We start from the raw sequence: 13,886 nt of genomic DNA on the forward strand, positions 1-13,886 counted from the left end.
GTGAAAGAAGAATCAGAACAAAAGGGAAAAATTATGAGAAATAAAAAACAAAGACCGAAAAGAGTGAAAATAGTATGCTTCCATCTGCATTCAGACTCCATAGTTCTTTCTCTGGATGTGGACAGCATTTTCCTTCATGAATTTTTTGGAATTGCCTTGGATCATTGTATTGCTGAGAAGGTACAGTTCTGTCATCTGACGATGTAGCTGTTGCTGTGTAAAATATTCGATTGAGAGCAAGACTAAACAAATGGGAGTAAATCACTAGATCTGTAGTCACTGCAGCACTACTAAGAGAATGACACAACTATTATTACCCCCCTTGCCTAAAGAAGAGGAAACTGAGACTAAGGGAATGTAGGGACTTGTTCATGAACAATGCCACATGGAAGCCCCCAAAAGAGAAAAAAGATTGGCAGCCACTGGATTGGACATTAAGAGATAACAGGTTCAGTAGTATAATCTTTGGGGAGACATTAAAACTAATTAGTTTAATTTAGGTATCTTGAGAGGAAAAAAAAGTTTAAGTCCAGGAATTAGGGGGAGACAAAATGCTAATAAAAAAAGAAATGATAATAATAGCTGTTAATAACAAATTATGGTCTGTAAAGCACTTAATATACATCTCATCTGAACATCACAAAAAGCCTTTACAATGCACAGTCCAAAAATGATAGAAACTGAGACTCAAAGAACTTAACCGTGGTTGAGGCCCAGTATTGTATCACTGATAAATACTAGAGGCAGGATTCCAACACATGTTACATGACTCCAAGTCCACTATTCTTCAGGGGGGAGGAAGCACTTAACCTACTAATAAATATTATTGGGGCACACAGCCCTCTCACTCACTCGAACCTTTGCAATCTGGCTTTTGATCTCATCACTCCACTGATTTCTCATGACCTTTTCTTCATCCTCATGCTTTCTCATCTATCTGTTGCATTTGATATTGTTGACCACCCACTCCTAAATACTCTCTCCTCTCTCGATTTTCGTGTCACTCCTCTTTCCTGGTTTGCTTCCTATCTCTCCACTCCTTCTCAGCAAAAATATTTCTGCCTTTTTTTGAGGTAGCAAAGAATAGGAATCCAAGAGGAAGCTCATAAATTGGGGAATGGCTGAACAAGTTGTAGCATATAAATTGTGCTGCAAGAAATGAGGAAGGAAATAGTCTCAGAGAAACCTGGGACAGTTTTCAGCAACAGAGGCAGAATGCAACAATCAGAATCATGAGAACGGTTTCTACAATGACAACAATATGGACAAGAAAAAAAAAACTCCAAAAAGATTAGAAACTCTGATCAGCATAATGACCAACCATAATTCCAGAGGACTAATGATGAAACATACTACCTACCTCCTAATAAGAGGTGAAGAACTCAGAGTGAAGAATGAAACATACAGTAAGGGGAGACTTCAATACACTGCTTTCTAAGTTACACAAATCTAACTAGAAAAAGAAAAAGAAACCAGTTGGGGGCCTGAATAGGATTTTCAAAACTTAGCTCTAATGGACCTCTGGCAATAACTGAATGGGAATGGAAAAAAAATGTAAGTATATCTCAGTTGTGAATAGTACCTTCACTAAAATTTTCCATGTACTAGTGCATAAAAGCTGCATGAATGCAAAAAAGGGAGAAATATTAAACTCCTTTGAATGACCACAATGCTATAAAAATTATATTGAAAAAGGAAAACTGAAGAAAGAATTAAAAATTAATTGGAGACATTGCAGAGAAGCAGGAAGGAAAGTCCAGCTTCCTCACTACAATTCCAAAAAGATTTAAAGAACATGTCAGACCAGGATTTTTTTTTAAGTCAGAGTAAATCATTTTTCCAGCCCAGGTTAGCATGGGGAATCAGACTGAGAGATCTGAGAACAATGGGAACAAGTTCAGATTCATGAATTCCAGTAGATTCAATGAGTAAACAAGTCAGAGGTTCCAAAAAATTAAAATGAATGATTTTGAATATGTAAAATTAAAAAGTATATGTACAATCAAAACCAACCCATCTAAAATTAAAAGAGAAGGAAATAACCGGGGAAAATCCTAGGAGCAAATTTCTCTGATAAAAAGCTTTCATTCCTAAGGTATATAAAGAACTGATTCAAATTTTGAACAACTCATTCCTCAGTTGATAAAGGGTCAAAGGGTGTGAACGGTCAGCTCTCAAAGGGAAAAAAAATCAAAGTTAGCTAGAAACACATGAAAAAGATTCCAAACCACTAAAAATTAAAGTTTCCTTCAAAGCAACTCTGAAATTCTATGACAATATACTAAAGTATAAAAACCTCATGAATGAAAAAAAAAAAGCAGAAACGTTAAATACGTTTTAAATATCCACAATGCAATAAAAAACCTACCCAACAAAGAAACACTAAAAGGAAAAAAAATGGATTTTTCAATCGAGATTTTTCAGTGACTAAATCAGGCTATTCTAATGCTGCTCCCTCTTAGCTTTGGCGCTTTCACCCACGACTCTTAATTCTGACACCTGCAGAGAAATAAAATCATCTACAACACAGCACTTCAAATACCTGGAAACCACCTCGTATGTCTTCCCTAAGATTGCACTTTTCCTCACAGGCTAACCAGACAGTTCCCTCAACCAATCTTCATATGGCACGATCTCCAATTTTTTCAGCATCCTGGTAACCTCTTCTGGATATGACTCATTCTTTCAACATCCTTCCCAAAATGTGGCATCCATAATTTAACACAAGATTCCAGATGTCTAACCAGGGAAAAGTACATTGGGATCAATATATACCTCACTTTGGATGCTCTCTCTCCCTCTCTTAATGAAGCTTAAGTTTGCATCAACTCTCGTAAAGGTTTGTGGTTTGGTTCTTTCTGTTTTGTTTTCCCCCTCCACCCGCCATTTAGGAACCTGGGGCTAGCTGGATGGTCTCCCTTTAGAAAGAGGAGAGAGACAGACCTGAGTGGGACAGGGGAAGAAAGTACCTGGGAAGTTACTTATTTACCTTCAATTAGTAGTCAGAGGGAGGGCGGGGGGGAGGAGCTGCGCCAGAGTAGGCGCTTTATAACCAGTACCAGGCACAACTTGCGGCTCCAGCATTTCTGCAAGCTCTCACCCGCAGCCGAACCGCATTCCTCTGGCTTGCACCCCCAGACCATCCCCTGCTCAGTGTCTTGTACTTCCTGCCCTCCACCGCAACGAGTCATGTCTTCCTGCAGCCGAGTGGCGGTGGTGACCGGGAGTAACAAGGGGATCGTCTTCGCCATCGTGCGCGATCTGTGCAAAAATTCCCCGGGGACGTGATTCTCACCGCCAGGAACCCGACCCTGGGCCAGGAGGCTGTGAAGAAGCTCAAGGAGGAGGGACTGAACCCTCTTTTCCACCAGCTGGATATCACTGACCTGCAGAGCATCCGGACCCTGCGGGAATTTCTCCTGGAGCGGTACGGGGGTCTGGATGTGCTGGTCAACAATGCTGGAACAGCCTTCAAAGGTACGGACGTGGAAATGACACTGTGTGTGTAAGTGAAAATCACTAAAACTGTGCTGACTGTCAAATACAGAACTCCTTACTCCAGAAAAAAAAAGGTCTTTGGGGTGAGTGACCTCAAGAATTCAGGGCGCATAACAGCTATAGGTTGTTAATGCTCTTCTACTGTTCAGTCGTATCCGACTCTTCCTGACCGCGTAAACCATGATATCCACGAGGTTTTTCATGGCAAAAATACTGGAGTGGGTTGCGGTTTCCTGGAGAACCAGTGTATCAAGGCAAGCAGAGGTGAAGTGACTTGCCCCAGGTCACAAGGTGGTAAGAGTCTGGCCCCGAATTTGAAGTCGGGTCTTCCTCATTACAAGACAGGCGCTCTATCCACTGATCCATCTCTTTGACCCTACCTTGTGGAATTTTCTTATATCATTCTATTTACATCTCCTACTGACCTACTGGTGTAGGTGTTGTAGCCTCCTAGGAGTGTTGCACCTGAGCTGGGGCAGTTTCTTTTGTGTGTGTTATATTCCTAGTGTTTTTGTGTGCACATAGTTTCTTCAGGAAATGCTGCTTGAATTCAAGTTGTTGAATATTTGTACTTAACAAAGCATCTTGTTGTGACTCTCAGGTTTTTGAATTTCCAGGAGGTTTTTGCTTAGGCAATGTTACTGTATCCCTCCGAGTATGTCTCCTGTTTAGGTAATCACAAATTGCATTTCTATATATGCTTTCTCCGAGAAGTTTAAGCCTTTACCAAGATTTTCAAACTTGGTTATGTAATGCACTCACCAATCCGGGCATTTTAGTGAATTATTCCTTTTCCCTTCAAATCTAAGTGTCCCAGGGTTATAAAGCACACAGCCTGCAGTCAGAGAGACCCAAGTTCAGCTATAGCTTCAGACACTTACTAACTGTGTGACTTTGGGCAAGTCACTAAACCTCTGTTTAACTCAAGCTGCTTCACTAATATGGTATAATAAAAGCACCTACCTCTAATTGTGAGAATCAAACTAGATACTATTTGTAAAGTTTCTGTCTCATAGTACAAGCTATATAAATACTTATCCCCCACTATCCCCCACTTCTCCTTTTAAAATTACTTATTTAAATTAAATTAATATTTAATTAAATTACTAATTTTAAATTAAAATAGCTAGAAAAGTTCAGTTTGATTACTATTTAACCTACTTTTCATGTTCTTCTCTTTCTTCCTCTCCCCCTCTCTTTTTAGCTGCTGATACCACACCTTTTCCTATTCAAGCTGAAGTAACAGTGAAAATCAACTTTTTTGGCACCAGAGCTGTATCTGCAGAATTACTGCCTCTGATAAAACCCCAAGGTAAATCCAATATTTGGAATAGAAAGCACTAGCTTTCTTCATGCAAGGAGGAAAGATCTTGAATTATCAGAAGTTTGGAAACATCTGAGTTTTGGCTCCAATTCTAACAATGTTGCCTTGACTGATCATCCCTGTTGTTCCAGGCATTATTCCAACAGATGCAAAGAAGAAATTAGATTTGATAATCTCTAATGCCACTCCTATCTCTGTCCCTTTTAGTTCAGGGACACTGGGAAATGTTTCACAACATTAAATGTCATACATAGTAAAAAAGAAAAAGGGGGGGATGGGGGAGAAGAATTAAAATGCCTCTATGTCAAGACTCCTACCCCAAAAGAACATAGAGAATTCAGTAATAGTTTTCCCCCCACAGAGAGTTAAAAAATAATTTATTCCAAAAGGAGACAAATTTAATTTTAAATTCTTTGGAAGACACAGCTTGGGACACCTCCAACACCTTCAGGGGAAGCTTTTTTCTGAATGAGATCTCTTGGTTGGTTAATTTTATAACCATTCATCCTACCACCAGAGTCTTAAATAAATCACTTGCTTTTTATGTAGTAAATTGGGGGGACACCTGCTTCAAGTCCTTGTTTCCCAGCAGTGTCATCTATAGAAATATCTAGAGAATCTCTCAACAGCTTGGACTCTGTGCTGATCTCCATTCTCATAGGATGCCTCTCCCTTTTTATATCTCACCTAACAGTTAAGATCAGAAGGTCATTGAAAAGGATAATATAATTTTTGTTGTGACATCTTCAAAAGAAATGAGCATTTATGTGTATATATATATATCTTTATGTACACATGTACATGCATGTGTATGTACATATATAGTCCATACACGTGTTATTTGTGCATGTATATATATACATATACATACATACATACATATATATGTGTGTGTGTGTATGTATGTGTATATATATATATATATGAACAAATACCAATTTCCCAATGCCCTCTAGCTTGCCCTTTTATTCCTGTTTAAATCATGGCCTGAAAGAACACCTGAATTGTCTGTCTCAGATAGAGATATACTGTCAGGCCCTGAGTTAAGCAGGAGGAAGAGAGCAGGCTGGAATGCCTTTGAGAAATTGAAGAGCTCCTTTCATAATCACAAGCTTCCCATGAAAGCAGAGGCCCATTGTCTAATACCAATATTTTACCATTGTTGCTATATGGCAAAAAGTCGTATAATACAGCAGTCTCTAAAGGATTAAAAACTTTTTACTCCATGGGAGGAAGTAGAGAGGTTCCTGTTGGGTATTAGCATTCTGCAACATAAAACCAATGAGGAACTCCAGAGAATGATAAAAGAGTATTTATGTGATAAGCAGAGAATGTGGGCTGGTCACCTGGTGAGAGCAAGGGGTGATAGGTAAACAGCCAGCGTGATGTGAGGAGAAAATGAGGAAGGTTTCCAGCAAAATCCATAGACCTCCACCTCTACCAAACGTATGGGATGACATGAATAAGGATAATGCAGGGGATGGCTGGGGTGTTTGTTGGAGCAAACTTCTGAAACATTTGGATCACAGATCCATGCGACACAAATTGCTAGTGGACCTGTGATCTCATCCATTTGGCTATGACTTCCATAAATGGGATCCATTTATGCCTTCATATTTGGTGTGTTTCTTGTTAGTTACAGCATTTAAAAAAATTAAATGTTATTATTTTCTACCTGTAATAAACAGAATAACACTTAAAAACAACAACAACAACAAAATCTAAACAAAGACCTCATGATGACCACCAAGGATCCTGTAATAGTAATTAGGGTGGGACTTTTTTGTTGTCTTCTCTTTTGGAATGTTGGGGTAATCAAGTACCTTTGGTGAGTCTTGCCTTCCAAATATTATGGTAAGCAAAATGAGACTTTTCACTGTGCTTTGTTTGAGTACTTCCCAGCACTGAGGTAATAAAGTGCCTCAGGGCCTTGAGACTTGTATAAGATCTGAAGTTGGCATTTTGTTTTGGGGCTTTCACTCACAGAAAGAGTGTCCTGTGATTTGACCAGACAAGACTCTGGGTAGTGGCTGTTAAGGAGTCTCCCTCCACCCCCCAGATTTGAAAACCCAGATGTTGGTGCCTCTCTCTCTCTCTCTCTCTCTCTCTCTCTCTCTCTCTCTCTCTCTCTCTCTCGTAACTGTGTGATATCCTGGTCAGACAGCTAGAGGAATGTCTGTTGAAAACTGCCTGTTTGCTCTGTTTATATTATCTCTGTTTGTAATTTCTGTTTGTATTTCCTCTAAAGTTCAGGGGGCTGGCTTTTCTCCCTGATCTAAGTGAATGATATATCTATGTTTAATTAAAGTGAGATTGTTGACCCCTTAAAGTTGCTTTCCTTAGAAAAGCAGATCAAAGATTCTATGCTAGAAGCCCTCCTGTGTGCTGTTGTTGTTGGTCTTTTCCCACCACAGCAGCAGCTAGCAACATTGTTGTTACAGTTCCCCATTTACCTAGTGGCTTCTAATTCAAATTCCATGGGACAACTTTGGCATTAAAACACCTCCACTGATTGGTTCAAAGGCTAGGTTATTCTCCCTGTAGAGAATCCCAGCCAAATCATGGAAAGGTAATTATGAAAGTTGCATGATTTGGCTGAGATTCTCTACAGGGAGAATAACCTACGCTCTAAACAACCAGTTCCACCAGGTAGAGCTTCAGTGTCCACTACTGGGAAGCCCCCAGGTAACAGTAAATGTTTTTATAAGCCATCATAAAGACTATCTGGGGAGTACCCTCTCTCATTTCTACTCAGCCTCACCTACTTACTTCTAGACATGTTACAACTTTCAATCAAGAGGATCATTTTTGTTTATTACCATCTTAAATATATTTGCAAATATATCTGAATAGGATTAAGGACTATGAGGTATTTGGATGGATTTCATGATTTTATAATCTGTTTGACTAGAAATTTCCTCTCATTATATAAGAAGAGTGTTTAATTAAATACTGATTAAATATTGAGAAGCAGACTCAAATCTTCCTTACATTGCCATCTATGTCTATATGCTCAAATTTAGCTTTGCACCTGATACATAGAAAGCACTTTATGACTTTTTTCATTCATTTAACTTGTTATTCTTTTGCAAAATGATTTTTAGAAGTGTGGGCAAACAAACCATAGTTTTCCATTCTATCGAAATAAAGAATTGCATCCTCAACTCTTAAATATGTACATGCATCTCATAATGTAATGAAAATTAATGAAAATATAAACTTTGAATTCTTTCAAAGAATGGTTGTAAGAGCAACATGACATAGGATGTGTCTATATATTTTACTGCAGGTAGAGTGGTGAATGTCTCTAGCTTGATGAGTATAGTTGCTCTTAAAAACTGCAGCCCAGAACTGCAGCAGAAGTTTCGAAATGACACAATCACAGAGGAAGAGTTGGCGGAGCTCATGAACAAGTTTGTGGAAGATGCCAAGAAAGGAGTGCATGAGAAGGAAGGTTGGCCTACCATGGCTTATAGAGTGTTCAAGATTGGAGTCACTGTCTTGTCAAGAATCTATGCCAGGCAACTGAATGAGCAGAGGAAAGGTGATAATATTCTTCTGAATGCCTGCTGCCCAGGATGGGTGAGAACTGATTTGACAGGACCTGAGGCTCCCAAAAGTATAGAGGAAGGAGCTGAAACCCCAGTTTATGTGGCTCTTTTACGGTGTTACAGAACCTCATGGCCAGTTTGTATCAGAGAAAAAGGTTGAAAAATGGTAAACTTAATTTGTGAATCCATTCTAGTAATATTTGAGTTTTACATATTTGGATTTACTTTAACAGTGCATTTAGAAAAAAATAAACATTAAAGTACCTTTACTAATTGTCACAGCTAATTCCTATAAGGTATTCTCTTTGTGTTGCCTACTAATTATGTGAGAGATTTTGTAATGACTGAGATTTGTAATGACTCAATATTTTTCATGGAGGAAGCACATGCAAAATTCAGATTATCTAAATGGAATAAAAAGGTTTCCAAAAACTACCAATAAATCATTAATTAATTAATTTGATTTTTTCATCATTCCTAACCAAGTTTTACCTACACAATCTGCTTCATCACAGAAACAGGTAATGCATGCAGGTTCTATATGCTGGGGAAATGGCAGTATAACAACTCAACACCACAGGGTTCGGGGTGGGGGGGGCACACTTGGAATTTGGGCCTTTCCTTGGGCCATTCGTTATAGGCTGTCAGGGTGACCTTCACATAACATACCTTTCTGATGCCATACTGCATGCTACCTCTATTACAAAGCTTCTTCTATGAGAATGCAAGTCTTCTCTTCTAATTCTCAAGATCCTTTTAAATTTTAGAATCTTTTGATTGGTATCAATGTATCTTGGCAGATTACTCAATTAAGAATACTCCTTAAGAAAAGGTTGAGCTCAGCAAATATTCAGAATTAAATATATGTAGGCTATATTGGGGAAAACTGTAGTTCAAAGGCAAATAGGGAAATGAAGCTGAATCAGTGTAGTAGAAAGAGGAGAGGATTTGTAAGCAGAATCTGGGTTTGAATCCCAGGTCTGCTACTTACTATGTGATCTTGTGTGAGTCATTGAACTTCCTCTGAACCTTAGCAACTAACTCTCGGTCTAAACAGGATTCTGTGTGAACCACAGGATCCAATGAGACCCTACCTATACAGGATACCTATACAGTGACTATTTAAAGGTTGAGCTATAGTTGGGAGGCAAAAGAAAATTATCAGACTTTGCATGTTTTTTCCGGGCCTGTTCTCTTTTCATCTTTTTTTCCTGTTCAGTCCTGAGAAGAGTTTCACACTAGGGTTGCCAAACCAAGATCATGCCCTCAGCCATATACATTATGCTTATAAATGTTAATTGAGGCATTTGACATGTGCTCAATTAAGGGGATGCTGCCCCTCTCAAAGGAAAAGAAAGTAGCTGCATAATAATTTCAGTGAGATTATTTGTTTGTTTGTTTGTTAAAGGAGGCATTCCTGTGATTTTGTATGGAGAATAGGTCTTTTGCCTTCTTGGGAGACTTGAGTAGAGAGAGGAAATACACATCACAGGTTAATATTTTGGGATCAACAACTATTTTGACCCTGAAGTCAGAGGACACTGGTAATGAATTGTTGAGGTTGGCATCTTACTATTAGCTTCATAAAGCAGCTTCTCTAGGCCTTCCCACTGGTCCTAGATAAGTGAGCTAAATCCAATTTAGTAGCCAATGGAGTCACTCAGGGTAATGATTATTTCTTCAATTTGTCCTCCCATGAAGTAACTCCTTAATACTTTGCAGTTCTGTTACTGCCACTCTGAACCTCATTCAGTGTGGAGAAGAGCAGTCAACCATCTAATGCTCCAAGGAATGTTGAAGAAGGCCAGGACCTACCATGAGATGAAATGGCAGGCTCTTTCTCCATGGCACTACCTCAGACAGCCAAAGAGCAGGGAAAGTCTCCTGTTAAAAATGTCCTCACTCAGGGAGAGGCAAGAAGCAGGAGCTGGATTCAGCAGAGCCAGAAGTTAGTCCACCTAACCTATTCCTTGCTGCTGTTCTCCCTTAACCAACTGAATCCTCCCTACTGTCTTCTGGGACCTTTTGGTATTAACCAGCCAACCCTGATATGGTCATCAAATCCCAGGACTGACACTGCACCTCATGATTGACTCCAGAATAATTTCAATGGGATTGGTTTTTTAAGGAGGCCTTCCTCTGATCTTGTATGGGGAATAGGTTCTTTGGGGTTTTGCTTGATGGTACATATCACAAGTTGGTATTGTGAGATTAACAACTATTGTTCCCCCAAAGTTAAAAGACACAGGTAATAATTTCTTGAACTTTGCATCTGAAGCAACAAGAAATATTTGCTGAGGATCAGGAATACCCTGGAACAGCTAAAATGTTGTCTGTCTCTTTAGAGATAGAAGAAAGAAGGGTTTTAGTTTGGTGGGGGTGAGGGAAAAGGGAAAAGGGAAAAGGGAGACTCCTAGATGTGAACAAACAAGATAGCAAGATAGGTGCTATAATCCAGTGAAAACATTTGGCTACAATGTTCTGAGCCCCAGGATACATGTATGGCCCAAGAAACTGAGCACTGCCCCCTCAAACCCCATCTCAGCCTCTTGTTGCATGCCTTTAAGAGTCAAACTCCCTATGTCCTTGCCCCTCCTTCCTCACTCCTTATCAGGCAACATAGAATCATTTTATAAGTCCCCATTTCACTAATGCCAACAATTTCCCCTCTGGATGATGGGGTAGGAGCCTATTGGTGCCAGCCAGTTCTTCATCCCAAATGGCAGAAACCTGAACCCTAAACGACTACAGGACCGTTCTGACCAGAGATGCACAGTTCTACATCCAGAAGCCATCTTACTGTGTGCTGCCCTAGGCCCAGATCAATGGGGGCTGAACCCTGAAAAGCTCTGCTGCTCTTCATCTGAACCTTTTTTACCCTATAGGAGTTTCAATTAAAAGACAGTCTGGGCAACTTGGTGACACAATGACTAGGGGTCTTGACTTGCAGTCAGGAAGACCTGAGTTCAAATCTTGCCTCAGACACTTACTAGCTGTGTGATCCTGAGGAAATCACTTAACCTTGTTTGCCTCAGTTTCTTCATTTGTAAAATCGACTGAAGAAGGAATTGGCAAACACTTCAGTGTCTTTATCAAGAAAACCCCAAAAGGGTTTTCTGGTTGAAAGATTTTATTGCCTTAAATTGAAAGAGTGATAGCAATAGCTCCCATTTATATGGCATTCATTATGTGCCAGGCACTGAAATACAAATAACTGAGTGAGTCACCTACACTGTACCCAAAAATTATATCGTTTTTCTTCAGAGTTTTCAGAAGTCATTTTGTGGACTCCAGTACTATATTAAGTGGAAGCCTCTACTTTGCAATTTGACCAATGTTGGTAAAAACCTTTATTGGATATGTCTTCTTTCTTATTTGAAATATTTTATTGGTGTACATTGGAATCAAACTATCCTATTGACAGAGAGCCATATTTGGGGGGGGCGGTTCTTTCCTTTCTTTCCTTAATACCATTTTTTTCAATTACATGTAAAGATAGTTTTCAACATTCATATCTGTAAGATTTTGAGTTCCTTAATTTTCTCACTCTCCCCCCTCCACAAGACAGTAAGCAATCTGATATAGGTTATGCATGTGCGATCATGTTAAACCCAATTCCACATTAGTCAGGTTGTGAAAGAAGAACCAGAACAAAAGGGAAAAATTATGAGAAATAAAAAACGACCAAAAAAAGTGAAAATAGTATGCTTCCATCTGCATCCAGACTCCGCTGTTCTTCCTCTGGCTGTGGATAGCATTTTCCTTCATTACTCTTTTAGAATTGTCTTGGATCGTTGTATTGCTGAGAAGGTACAGGTCCGTAATCTGACATTGTAGCTGTTGCTATGTAAAATATTCAATTGACAACAAAACTAAACAAATGGGAGTAAATCACTACATCTGCATCAATGCTAAGAGAATGACACAACTATTATTAGCCCCATTGCTTAAAGAAGAAACTGAGTCTAAGAGAGTAGTGTTATTTGCTCATGAACAATGACATGGAAGATCTCAAAAGAGAGAAAAGATTGGCAGCCACCGGATTGGACATTAGGAGGGCAATGCTGCTCTTTGAGATACCAGTTTCAGTAGTATAACCTTTGGAGTGACATTAAAACTAGTTTAATTTAGTTATCTTGAGAGTAAAAAAAAGTTTACATCCAGGAATTAGTGGGAGACAAAATTCTAATAAAAATAAAAGAAATTATCATAATAATGATTGCTGTTAATAGCAAATTATGGTCTGTAAAGCACTTAATATACATCTCATCTGAACATCACAAAAAGCCTTTACAATGCACACTCCAGAAATGACAGAAACTGAGACTCAAAGAACTTAAGCATGGTTGGAGCCCAGTATTGCATCACTGATAAATACTAGAGGCAGGATTCCAACACATTTCATGACTCCAAGTCTACTATTCTTCAGGGGGGAGGAAGCGCTTAACCTACTAATAAATGTTATTGGTACACACAGTCCTCTCACTCACTTGAACCTTTGCAATCTGGCTTTTGATCTCATCACTCCACTGATGTCTCATGACCTTTTCTTCGTCCTCATGCTTTCTCATCTATCTGTTGCATTTGACATTGTTGATCACCCATTCCTAAATACTCTCTCATCCCTGGGTTTTCACGTCACTCCTCTTTCCTGGTTTGCCTCTTATCTCTCCACTCCTTCTCAGAAAAATATTTATTCATCTTTTTGAGGTAGCAAAGGATAGAAATCCAAGAGGGAGCTCATAAATTGGGGAACGGCTGAACAAGTTGTGGCATATAAATTGTGCTGCATGAGATGAGGAAGGAAATAGTCTCAGCGAAACCTGGGAAGACTTTCAGTAACAGAGGCAGAATGTAAAAATCAGAATCACAAGAACAGTTTCTACAATGAGAACAATATGGTCAAGAGGAACAACTCTGAAAAGATTAGGAACTCTGATAAGCATAATGACCAAATTCCAGAGGACTAATGATGAAAGATACTACCCACCTCCTAATACAGAGGTGAAGGACTCAAAGTGAAGAATGAAACATATATGGGGAGACTTCAATACACTGCTTTCTGAGTTATACAAATCTAACTAGAAAAAGAAAAAAAAAGAAACCAGTTGGGGGCGTGAATAGGATTTTCAAAACTTAGCTCTAATGGACCTCAAGCAATAATTGAATGGGAATAGAAAAAAATATATTTCAGTTGGGAATAGTACCTTCACTAAAATTTTCCATGTACTACTGCATAAAAGCTGCACGAATGCAAAAAAAAGAAGTAATAATGTCCTTTAAATGACCATAATGCTATAAAAATTATATTGAAAAAGGAAAACTGAAGAAAGAATTAAAAATAGTTGGAGACAGATTGCAGAGAAGCAGGAAGGAAAGTCCAGCTTCCTCACTACAATTCCAAAAAGATTTAAAGAACATATCGGACCAGGATATTTTTTAAGTCAGAGTAAGTCATTTTTCCAGCCCAGGTCAGCATGGGGAATCAGACTGAGAGATCTGAGAACAACAGG

The 13,886-nt window shown here is 39.0% G+C and overlaps 1 pseudogene; it reads left to right on the plus strand.

The window, feature by feature from the left end:
* The first annotated feature begins 3,189 nt into the window (after positions 1-3,189).
* LOC118838286 lies at positions 3,190-8,566 on the plus strand (annotated as a pseudogene).
* The last annotated feature ends 5,320 nt before the right edge of the window (positions 8,567-13,886 follow it).

This window comes from Trichosurus vulpecula, chromosome 2, assembly GCF_011100635.1.
Source record: "Trichosurus vulpecula isolate mTriVul1 chromosome 2, mTriVul1.pri, whole genome shotgun sequence".
Taxonomy (NCBI): domain Eukaryota; kingdom Metazoa; phylum Chordata; class Mammalia; order Diprotodontia; family Phalangeridae; genus Trichosurus; species Trichosurus vulpecula.